Below are 13,419 nucleotides of genomic sequence, written 5' to 3'. Positions count from 1 at the left end.
CGCAAGTGACCAACTTCTTGCAGTGTAGAGGAATGACAGGAAGAATGTCTACATGCTGACCACACTGCATGCGGACACCACTGAGACAGTCAGAGAGAGGGGTGCCACCAGGGACAAGAAAAAAGCGGTCTGCGTCACAGACTATAATAAATATATGGGAGGCGCTGACTTGTCAAACCAGGTTCTGCAACCATACCTGGTCAAGGGGAAGATCAGGGCCTGATACAAAAGGTGGCAATCTACCTTATTCAAACTTCAACATACAACAGCTTTGTCCTTTATAAAAAGTCCCAAGGACCGCTTACATTCCTCCAATTTCAGGAAAAAATTGTTGAGGGCCTCATATTTGAGTCAATGGCACCGGTGGAAGCCTTAGAGTCTGAGTATTCCCATTTTCTTCACCCTGTCCCTGTCACTCCCACTCAAAGGTATCCTCAAAAAAGATGCATTAGTTTGCAGGAAGCATGGCAAACGGAGTGATTCCCGGTAATATTGCCTCACATGCCCATCCCAACAAGGCCTTTGTATCTCCCTCTGTTTTGAGACCTACCACACCACCTACAATTATTAGTTTTTTTTATCTAATTTTTATTTTCTGCTTAGTGGCCCCAGTGGAGTAATTTGGAACAAGTAATAGAGAATATTTTCATTAGTAGCTCACATTTTATCCCATTTCACAATTAATTACAGGACTTAATCAATCCCATACCAAACTACTATTCCAACAAATTCTCATCCACGTACCCACATTTGTACACTCCAGAGTGTGGACCCCATAAATGTTCTTGAAAAGTCAGGTCATCTGAAAATTAATTCTAGGAATTGATCAATCACATACCAAACTACTATTCCAACAAATTCTCATCCACGTACACTATGAGCTTTACTTTATGGTTCTTGACAAACCTCTGGTTCCAGACAATACTTTCTATAGAGAACTGGTTGCTTTGTGCATATAGCGATTATGACCTTGGCCGGTGGGAGCTTGCTATGGTGCACCACATCTAGTGGCACATTTGTCTCTCATATAGGGTTTGATGGAGCTAAACGGACGTTGTATGACCAGTCTCTGAAACTGTCTGCCATTCTAGCCCTGCTGGTGTTCTTTCATCTTTGGAACAAACTCAGCTTTGCCACATAGTTGTCTGCATTTTCCTCCACATTTTGCCCTTTATTCCAGTAAAAAGTCAAACTGCGCTTATTCCCTTCTGTGAAGCACTTGGGGGTTCAAAATGCTCACCACACATCTATATTAGTTCCTTTGGGGTGTCTAGTTTCCAAAATGGTGTCACTTGTTGTGGGTTTCCACTGTTTAGGCTCATCAAGGGCTCTCCCAAAGCGACATGATGTTCAATCTCAATTACAGCCAATTCTGCGATGAAAAAGTCAAATGGCGCTCTTTCCCTTCCAAGCTCTGCCGTGCACCCAAACAGAGGTTTACCCCCACATATGGGGTATCAGCATACTCAAGACAAATTGCACAACAACTTTTTGGGTACAATTCCTCTTGATACTCTTGGGAAAATAAAAAATTGGGGGCGAAAAGATCATTTTTGTGAAAAAAATGATTTTTTATTTTTACGGCTCTAAGTTATAAACTTCTGTGAAGCACTTGGGGGGTCAAAGTACTCACCACACATCTAGATAAGTTCATTAGGGGGTCTAGTTTCCAAAATGATTTCACTTGTTGGGGGTTTCTGTTGTTTAGGCACATCAGGCACTCTCCCAAAGCGACATGGCGTCCGATTTCAATTCCAGCCAATTCTGCATTGAAAAAGTCAAACGGCGCTCCCTCCCTTCTGAGCTCTGCTGTGCACCCAAACAGTGGTTTACCCCCACATATGGGGTATTGGCAAATTCAGAAGAAATTGCTCAACAAATTTTGTAGTTCATTTTCTCTTTTTATACTTGTGAAAATAAAAAAATGGTTTTGAAATCAAATTTTTGTGATAAAAAGTTAAATGTTAATTCTTTCCTTTCAGATTGCTTCAGTTCCTGTGAAGCACGTAAAGGGTTAATAAACTTCTTGAATGTGGTTTTGATCAGCTTGAGGGGTTCAGTTTTTAGAATGGTGTCACTTTGGGGTATTTTCTGCGATATAGACCCCTCAAAATGACTTTAAATGTGAGGTGGTCCCTAAAAAAATGGTTTTGTAAATTTTGCTATAAAAATGGGAAATCGCTGCTCAACTTTTAACCCTTATAACTTCCTAACAAAAAAAAATGTTTCCAAAATGGTGCTGATATAAACTAAACATGTGGGAAATGTTATTTATTAACTATTTTGTGTGACATATCTCTCCGATTTAAGGGGATAAAAACTAAAAGTTTGAAAATTGTGAAATTTTCAAAATTTTTGCCAAGTTTCCATTTTTTTCATAAATAACAGCAAGTCATATCGAAGACATTTTACTACTAACATGAAGTACAATATGTCATGAAAAAACTTTCTCAGAATCAGTGGTATCCGTTAAAGTATTCCAGAGTTCTTAAATCCAAGAAGTATCATTTCTCCTTGCGGAGAATGACATGCTAAGCATGTTGAGATGAGGAGACTTAAAGCTGCAATGGTCCTCTGGGAAATATGCTAATTATGCAAATTGTCTCTTCAGAGAGGAAGAGGACTAGAACTCTAGTGCCACTTATTGGAAGTAGCAATCCTAAAAGTCAATGTCGACCCTTTAACGAGCCTTGTCACATGACATAGGATAAAAGCCAAGCCAGAATCTCAATTTGCAGACACTGTGTTTTGGGGTACTGCCCCTCGTCAGTGCAAAGTGTGAGATCTGGTTTGGCTGTGTGAGAGACGTCTGACCGATATCCAAGAAGTATCATTTCTCCTTGCGGAGTTCTTAAAGTGACAGTGGTCAGTACTGTAAAAATTGGCCTAGTCATTAAGCTGCAAATTGGCTCTGTCACTAAGGGGTTAAGATCCATAGGACTGTAGCCAACCTCCCTGGATGTGGCCGCAGAAGGAAAATTGATTACAAATCAAAGAGATGAATAATGCGAATGGAAACAAAAGAGCCGAGAAAAGTTTCTAAACAGATTAAAGGTGAACTTCAAGCTCAAGGAACATCAGTGTCGGATCGCACCATCCGTCGTTGTATGAGCCAAAGTGGACTTCATGGGAGATGACCAAGGAGGACACCATTGTTGAAAAAAAACCATTAGAAAGCCAGACTGGAATTTGCCAAACTACATGTTGACAAGCCACAAAGCTTCTGTGAGAATGTCCTATGGACAGATGAGACAAAAATGGTACTTTTTGGCAAGGTACATCAGCATTTTGTTCACAGGCGGAAAAATGAAGCATTTCAAGAAAAGAACACTGTCCCTATTGTGAAACATGCAGGAGGCTCTGTTATGTTCTGGGGCTGCTTTGCTGCATCTGGCACAGGTTGTCGAGATTTCATTGCACCCTGCACAGATTCCAAAGACTATCAAGGGATTCTACAGAGAAATGTGCTGCCCAGTGTCAGAAAGATTGGTCTCAGTCGCAGGTCATGGGTCTTGCAAAAGGATAATGACACAAAACACACTGCTAAAAACACCCAAGAATGGCTAAGAGGAAAACAGTAAACTATTCTGAAGTGGCCTTCTATGAGCCCTGACCTAAATTCTATTGAGCATCTTTGGAAAGAGCTGAAACATGCTGTCTGGAAAAGGCTTCCTTCAAACATGAGACAACTGGAGAAGTTTGCTCTTGAAGAGTGGGCCAAAATACCTGTCGAGAGGTGCAGAAGTCTCATTGACAGTTACAGGAATCGTTTGATTGCAGTGATTGCCTCAAAAGGTTGTAAAACAAAATATTAAGTTAAGTGTGCCATCATTTCTGTCCAGGCCTATTTCATGAGATTTTTTTTTTTAATTTTGTGGAAGCATGATTGAAAAGCAATTTCTAACTTTCATTTGTTCATTTTCATATTTTTTATTTATTAGATTTATTAGTAGTTTTTTCAGATTCAAGTTATTTCTGTGACCATTGCGGGGTTTTTTTGTCATTAAACTAGGGATAACATCAATTTTGACCACGTGTGTATGTGATCATTCTCCTATATACCCCTCATTTGTATGTAGTGCAAGCATTCAGATTATTTCAGGTTTAAGTCACATAAGGAAAAAATACAGTAGGAGAAAGTATTTAAAAAAATGTAAAAAAAATAAAATCCCTAACATTTTAAATACCTTCTTTTTGTCAAGCTATATCCAAACTGTATCACTGATGTGACCTCTCACCAAACCATCCGGGTCATCGTGTGAGCTGGGCTTAATGGATTATCGGCAGAAAAGTGAGTATAACTTTGCTTTTTTATTTTTATTTTTTCAGGAATAAATGGGTAAAAGAGGGTTGGGAAGTTTTTATTTCAAATAAAGTTTGTCTTTATTACATTTGACTATGGGGTTAGTAATGGAGGTGTCTTATAGATGCCTCTTCATTAATATCTCCTGGGCTTGATGTCAGCGGCCACAGAACAGCTGACATCAACTTCTCAACTATTACCCCACTTGCCATCACACAGGGCAATTTGAACGAGCAAGATTAAGCACCAGTATTGGCAAATCTTATGGTTGTGCCATTTCTGGGGCAGCAGTCGGCTGATGTTCTTAGTCTGGGAGGAGGCCAATATCCATGACCACTTGGTAGGCTATTAATATCAGCCCACAACTGTCTTGTTTAGCCATTGCTGGTTAGTAAATATATGGGGGATCCCACATAATTTTTTGGGGGACAAGTCTCCCCTCTAATTACTTGTAAAAGCTATCCAAACAGCTGTGAGCTAATATTATTAGTTTGTGAACCTTTATGGCTATTGGACCCTTTCCAGAATATTAATATCAGCCCCAAGCCATTGGCTTTCCCTTGGCTGGTTCTGAAAATTACAGGGACCCCACACCAGTTTTTTATTTATTTATTATCAAGTACACTAAAATGCACATCCAAGTTAACTTTATTTCATAGTCTCCAGGTTTTCCAGCAGCTAGAAATACAAATAACCTTATTATTAGTATCCAGATCTGATAGAGATAATGGGTCAGATAGGAAAAGACTGCATAAAGGGAATGATGGATTTGGAAAATAGGTTTTAATATCCAAATAAAAGTTATATTTTAATTTAAGAATCTGCCCTAGTCAGTGATAAATAACCTTAAAGTGTCCCTCAAAGTTTCCCATAAGGTTCCCATGCCTTTCAGTTGCCGGGAGACTCAGTGACTGTGAACTCTGGTAACCTTTAATGTTAAATTCAAAAAACAGATCCAAAAATTAGTTTGTGCTATATATGGAAATCTTAAAACCAATTACTGCCACTCCACAATCTACAGCAAGAGAAGGAGTGAACAGATAAAACACAAGAACCAAAAATTATTTTTATAATTAATTGCAATTTTATTAATATACAACAGTAAATTAAAAAATATTATTATAATTCCATGTTTAATTAAAAGGAACACTAATGGCTTAAGGACATCATTAAACACACCTTACAGTATCACGTAATATGCACATATAATATACTGAGACACTATTTTAAACTCTAATACAAAGCGCTTATAAAGAGTCACACTTTACATAATACTCAATGAATGGCCGTTTATTATCCCGAGCCATACTAAATTAATCCCATGACTGATAACATGATCAGTGATAAAAATTCTCCATTAAATGTCACCTGCTTAACCCAGCAGGAAGGACGGCTGTGTCTAAAAATCACTAAAATTGACAAATCCCCAGGCCTGGATGGGATACACCCCCGAGTACTGCATTAATTAAGTACAGTCATAGATAGACCATTATTTTTAATCTTTAAAGATTACATAATAACAGGGTCTGTACCACAGGACTGACGTATAGCAAATGTGGTGCCAATATTCAAAAAGGGGACAAAAACTGAACTTGGAAATTATAGGCCAGTTAGTTTAACCTCAACTGTGGGTAAAATCCTGGAGGGTTTTCTAAGAGATACTATACTGGAGTATCTGAAGAAGAATAACCTCATGACCCAATATCAACATGGGTTTACAAGGGACCGTTTCTGTCAGACTAATTTGATAAGCTTAGTCCCATTAAAGGGATGTGGTGACCCTTAAAGGTATATGACCCCTTTAATTCTATTCTTCTCTCATTGCACCGCACTTTATATTGCAGCATTTGTGAACCTATTATTTATCTGGATATTCATTGTACGGGATATTAATGTGATATCCTATGGTTGTTTTAGCACATGCACTCTGCACTTTATTGCAGTACTTGTGAAGTTCATTATTGGTTTATCTCTCATTGGTTGAGACATTATATTGTGGTTCTCCTGTTGCTTTTGCACATGCACTTTTGATCACTATATATTGTGTATTTTCTTTGCACTATATAATTTTTATATAATTAATTTTTTACTGCTTTCAATTTTCACTTTTTTGAGGAATATACATCAAAGATATTATATATAATTGGGTCTACTTTGTATTGTCTTACAATTTTGTAAGTTGTCACCCAAACGTGCACATTGTTCTCAATTTGTTTTCTATATATTACCACCTGAATAATAAAGATAATTATAGCTTGTTTGGCTTTTCCTGGTTAATTGGTCCCTCGGTTGTTTGGTTGTTGCTTCTCAATTTAGTGGTTACACTACCCTCACTGAACACTGGTGGTAGTTTGTATAATTAATACTATATCTTTTATGGTCATTTGACGTAATTTTAGTTATTTATTATATATAAAATAACAACATATTGCCAGAGCAACAATGGAATCATTTAGATCAAAGTACAGTGTGTCCGTAAAGTAATGGTGCACTTTTGACCAGTCACTGGAAAGCAACAAAAAAGGAGAGAAATATGAAATCTGCTCCAACTAAAAGAAAAACTTTCCCAGTTTCATACCTATTCCGTGCAGTCCGATGTGGGCTCCATTTGTTGCCCTACACACATCCAAACTATAGTGAAGCTCTTGCCACACACGAGTAAAGACGTCTGGTGTAACAGAGTGAATAACGCCTGTGATTCTCTGTTTTAAGTGATTAATGTCGTTGAGACATTCAATGTACACAATTTGCTTCACATAACCCCAAAAGTAAAAGTCTAAGGGTGTCAGATCCAGGGATCATGGCATACTTGTATACATTCCTGTGACTGGTCAAAAGTGCACCATGACTTTACGGACACACTGTATATTCATGTGTTTGTATGGCCCTGCCAAAGACCAGACATAAATCCCATTGAGAATCTGTGACAAGAATTGAAAATTGCTGTTCACAGACACTCTCCATCCAATCTTACTGAGATAGAGCTAGTTTTCAAAGAAGAATGAGCAAAAATGTCAGTTTCTAGATGTGTAAATCTGTTAGGGACATACCTCAAAAAACTTGTAGCAGTAATTACAAAGACTGGTGGTCCTACAAAGTATTGACTCAGAGGGGCTGAACACAAATGCACATCATAATTTTCAGATTAAAATTTAAAAAAAAATTAGAAAACTATATATACATATCTGTTTCCAAAGAAGAAAGAAGAGTAGCACTCACCGTCTCAGTAAAAAGTCCATAATTCAGATTTCACACTAAAACACAGAGGCAGGAGAGTTCTTTGTGGAAACGTAATGGACACAAATAGTGGAGCACCTGTTGGTTCCAGGCCCCTATCGACGGAGAGTTTGACATGGCCCATTCCATGTTCTGGGGGGACATCTGGGTGTGGAAAAACTCTGGAGAAAATAATGCAGAGTGTCTATTGGCCCGCATTTTACCGGGAGATCTTTAATTATTGTTGGTCCTGTCCTGCCTGTCTGATAACTGCTCCCTCTTCTCACTTCTGAAGTCACCTAGTCCCGTTTTGTTATAGAAGTTCCATTCGAGAGAATTGTGATGGACCTAGTAGGTCCCTAGTTAAGTCTGCATGGGGACATCAATACATACTGGTGGTCATGGACTACCGTTACCCAAAGGCTGTACCACTATGTAACTTATCTGCCAAGAGTATAGCCCGAGAGCTTGTCCATATTTTTTTCTAGGATGGGCCTACCAGTGAAGATCTTGATGGACCAAGGGACACCTTTCATGAGCAAGGTGATGAAGGAGCTATGTAAGGGCCTCCAAATTGCCCAAGTGTGAACATTTGTCTGTCATCCCCAGATAGACGGCCTAGTGCAGCACTTCAATAAGACCATAAAAGCGATGCTCAAGAAGTCATTGATAAGGATGGGCGAGAATGGGACTATCTGCTTCTGTTTCTGCTGTTCTCAGTAAGGGAAGTTCCTTAAACCTTCACTGGCATCTCTCCTTTAGAGCTCCTGTATGGTCAACATCCGCAAGGGCTCCTATATATCACCATGGAAACCTGGGAAGGCGAGGTCATGCCAGGGTTTATAACCGATCAGCGAGACTGAGGCAGTTCCAGACTAGAGACTATGTACTGGTGCTTATCCCCATAGTAGAGAGCAAGTTCCGGCCAAGTGGCAAAGTTCATGAGGTGGTGGAAAAATTGAGCGAGGTTAATTACAAGGTCAACAAGCCAGAACGAATGAAGCCTCACCAAGTATATCACGTGAACTTGCTCAAGCCCGGGCAAGATCAGGAATTGCTGGAAGCTTCTTGCCTGTGAGCTTATCCTGGAGCCAAAGTAGAAGAAGTCACAATTGTGGAGGCTCTAACACCGGCCCAGAAGCAACAGTGTCAAGAACTGCTGAAGCGGAACCATGATCTGTTCTCTTAGGTGCTGGGGCTTATGCAGGTAGTGAATCATAATTTTCTGACAGAGCTGCATGTAAGAGTGAACCTTACACAATATAGGATACCCAAAACATGCTGTGAGGTAATCTCAAACAAGGTGAAGAGAATGCTATACCTTGGTGCAATAAAGGTGTCAAAAAGCGAGTGGTTGAGTACTATCATCCTCGCAATGAAGCCTGACGGTGAATGGCAGTTTTGTAATGACTACCGCATGCTGAATGAATTGTCGAAATTTGATGTGTATCCGATGTCCCTCGTCATTGAACTAATTGAGAGACTTGGACCTGCGAGGCACATTGTCACCCTCAATTTGATGAATGGCAGATCCACAGGTGCCAGAGTGCCAAGGAGAAGATGGCCTTCTCAACACCTGATGGGTGTTTTCAATATACCAGAATGCCTTTTGGGCTGCAGGATGCCCCACCACTTCCCATAGAGACATGGATCAAATTATAGCTCCGTATATGAACTATGCTGCAGCTTACCTCACTGACATTGTGGTCTTCTGCCCAGACTCGTGTAGTCATCTACCAAAGGTACAGGTGATTCTGGATGTTCTGAGAAAGGCGGGATTTACCATAAATAAATTAAAAAATGTCCCATGGAAGTACTTAAGCTACATCGTCGGGAGAGGGGAAATCAGTCCACAAGATTACAAGGTCGAGGCAATCCAGAAATGGCTGCAACCGCTTTCCAAGAATCAGGTGAGGGATATTACCATCAGTTTATTCCAAATTTTGCCGTGATTGCTGCACCATTGACGGATCTCCTTAAAGGCACCAAATTGACGATAGCCAAGTGGACCACTGCAGCAGAGATGCCATTCAAAAAGAGATGAAACTGGCCCCATATAAACAGCTGGTCCTGGTGCTGGTCTACTATGGGAAAGGTTTAAATGATATAATATGCTATTTATGGTTGTATCGCGTACTTTTAGAGGTGATTGGTTTAAGAAAATATAGACAGACATTGCAAATTTACAATTGTGTCTTAGTTATTTAAAAAAAAAATATTTTTGGCAAGCTTGGCATCAAAGTTCTGGTGCAAGGGATGTCAATAGATCAATTTTTGTGCAAAAAGAATAGCTTTGCACCTAACACCATTTTTTTTTCAATATGGGCGTGACTAAACAAAGTCTTAGCTTGACGCTAACTGGTGTATAAATATGATAAATTTCGTGCACCTTCTGACTAAGTTTAGTATATATAACTAAGACAAGCCTTTGGGTTATTGGCATAATGTACGTAACTATTAAATAGGGATTGTATAGCAGTATTACCTGGATTAAGACTTCAGATTCATTTAATCAAGGACCGTGTTGTTCACATCGGTCTTAATGAGGGAGTGTGCTGGAGTAAGACACTCCTGATTCATTACAAGATGCACTGATCCTATGTGTGCTACTCCAGAAATTTTATTCTAACAAGAGCCTGGAGGGAGATTTCTGGTGTAAAGAACAACACAACTTTTCATCTTTTCATGATTTAGGCAAGCAAGGTGTTGCGCCGTCACCATTCTTCCATCCCGCCGCTCTACCCATTTTGAAAACGCACAAAATTTGTAAAATGTAGGCGCAACTCCGAATTGCACCTTTACTTGGCGACTTTTAAAAGCTGAAAGCTTTGCTAAATCAAGCTCTTGGTCTGTAATTATGGTTCAGATTTATTTGGTAAGGTGGAAGTAAGAGCCATGTTGTCTTATCATGAACGACAAGTCAGCTAATGACAACACCACTACAAGATGAAACTCAATATATTGTTAAATAGCATATACTGTTGCTTCTGTATGTCTGTCATCTATTTTACAGTATTCAACCTAACAAAGAATGTGATGGATACTCTACAAGTAGTGTATTTTATTCCACTGTGACCAATTGCTTCATACAACTCTATATGTTACACTTCAGTACATTTATTTACTGATTTTGATAAAATAGTGCTGCAAATTGAACTTGATGGAAGAAATTTTGTTTGTTCTCTTTGAAATTTGAGTCTTTATGATGACAAACAACCAGCTCGTGTTTTATTTCTAGATTTCTACACTGCTTATCATACAATAGAGAAATAATGCACACTAAAGACAATCTTAAAAAGAATATTATCAGTAATAGTAAATAGTGCGGGCAGAATATTCATTTCTCAACACAGTGACATAATGTATTTTATGTGTTTCACAGGATGAAATGGAATATTTGTATTTATATAAAGTACACTTAACTGAAAATAGTTTACAGTAGTCCCTAAATTGATTAAAACCTAACTTTTATTACTACACTAACAAACTCATAGAATCTATTATGTTTTCTTAAAAAAAGCACAAAACAATTATTTAACCCCTTCATGACCGGGCAGTTTTTCGGTTTTGCGTTTTTGTTTTTCGCTCCCATCCTTCCCAGATAATAACTTTTTTATTTTTCCATCAATATGGCCATGCGAGGGCTTTTGTTTTGCAGAACGAGTGGTAATTTTGAATGACACCTTTGGTTTTACCATGTCGTGTACCAGAAAACAGGAAAAAAATTCCAAGTGCGGCAAAATTGCCAAAAAAAGTGCAATCCCACACTTGTTTTTTGTTTGGCTTTTTGCTAGATTCACTAAATGCTAAAACTGACCTGCCATTATGATTCTCCAAACATGTCTAGGTTCTTTTTTATCTAAGTGGAGAAAAAAAATCCAAACTTTGCTAAAAAAGCGCCATTTTTCGATACCCGTAGCGTCTACATTTTTCGTGATCTCGGGTTGGGTGAGGGCTTATTTTTTGTGTACCTGGCTGAAGTTTTTAATGATACCATTTTGGTGCAGATACGATATTTTGATCACCCATTATTGCATTTTAATGCAATGTTGCGACGACCAAAAAAACTTAATTCTAGCCCTTTTGCTTTTTTTTTTTTATCCCTATGCCATTTAGCAATCAGGTTAATCCTTTTTTTTCATTGATAGTTTGGGCGATTCTGAATGCGGCGATACCGAATATGTGTATGTTTGATTTTACTTTTATTGTTTTATTTTGAATGGGGCAAAAGGGGGTGATTTGAACTTTTATTTATTTATTTATTTTTCCATTTTTAAGCACATCTTTTCTTTCACTTTTGGCGTGCTTCAATAGTCAGTGGAGGAGGAGTCCCCGCTGTGTATCCGGGCCGGAACCAAGGGGGCCGTCACCAAGGTTCCTAGGGAGACGGTTTCCGGGGGACACTATTGGGGGACAGGCCTCAGAGACTTCTAGAAAGGTTGGGGGAGGAGCTACTATAAAAGTGGCTGAGGATGCCAGCAGGAGTCAGTCGACGCAACAGCAGGAGAGGAGAAGCGAGGAAGCTAGAGGGTGCCAGAGAGCCAGAGCGAGAGCCAGAACCAGAGCAAGGAGAGCAGAGCAGCTACGGGAGAGACTGAAGGGAGACTCACCGCTAATAGAAGGGAGACAGCACCGAGCCGTCCAACGGAGAGACACCGCCCGGCTCCGCCCCACGGGTGTGGCCCATCCGCTGCCGCCCGCGGCCGATGCCGCTCCACTCCAGCCCGCAGTTGCGGCCTGTCTGCTGCCACCTACAGCCCCCACAGCTCGGTTCCGGCCCGCGGCCTACGCTGTCCGGACCCCGGGCTACGCCGTCCCACCTCCACCGGGAGGTGCGACGCAGAGGAACTCTTCAGGGTCCTGCTGTGCCCCCACTTCGCCAGGGCATAGGAACGCCCGAAGTCTCCGCCAAATCCTCGTCGGCTGGGCCCAGCGGCTGATACGCCGAAGCATCATCGACCATCGCTCTGCCGGACGTCAGAGAGGATAAGTGACACGTTGTAGTTAACATTCTGGACCCGTAGTTGGCCATCCCACAGCCCTATAGTGACCGGTCTTTGCTGGCGTTGTCGTGCTTGTGTTACCAGTGTATTCTTGTGTTGATCCCTGTGAGGATAACTGCTGTTAACTTGTTTGGTTGCTCGAGATAACCCCTATAGGCATGCATATATATATGTTACATCTTAAAATTCCTCCCATCTCCCACCTCGTCACTGCATCCCGCGTACCTGCGATTACTACATCTCCATAGGAGACTAGAAGCTGCCATAGTCTGATCAGCTCTGCTACATAGAGGCGATGGTCAGATCGCCTCTATGGAGTAGAATTGATGACTTGCTATGAGCGCCGAACACTGTGTGGCGCTCACAGCAATCCGACCCTGACAACCATAGAAGTCTCCAGGAGACCTCCAGTTTTCCTGCCAACACATCGGTGACCTGCTATCATGTGATGGGGTCACAGGTGTGCGTATGGCCAGCACGACTGCTGGAAGCGCCATTTAAATGCCGCTGTCAGCGTTTGACAGTGGCATTTAACTAGTTACTAGCGTGAGTGGTTCTTGATTCCACCCACGGCTATTGTGGGCACATGTCAGCTGTTCAAAAAGGCTGACGTCCCGGGAAAGAAGTGGGCAGTACTATTACACCCAATATCAGAAAGGAGTTAAATGAAGCGTTCCCCTTGCTTTTTTTTTCTCTTTTTGTCTAATGTTGCAGAACATGAAAATTAGACAGCCCTCAGTCCTCAATCCTTGCTGTAAATAATACAATGCATTTCTTCAGGGTGCTACCAGTTCTTTCCAGGAGGCACATTTCAGAGTATGCAATAAATCCATATACTGTACTATGAATCCTACTAATAAATTGACATTGGCTCCATTAATATGACTTTTTCACTAT

This window comes from Dendrobates tinctorius, unplaced genomic scaffold (genome assembly GCF_039654945.1).
Source record: "Dendrobates tinctorius isolate UK_male_01 unplaced genomic scaffold, ASM3965494v1 ptg000035l, whole genome shotgun sequence".
NCBI classification, from domain to species: domain Eukaryota; kingdom Metazoa; phylum Chordata; class Amphibia; order Anura; family Dendrobatidae; genus Dendrobates; species Dendrobates tinctorius.
The sequence above is the reverse complement of the archived record's forward strand: the minus strand, read 5'-3'. Positions refer to the sequence as shown.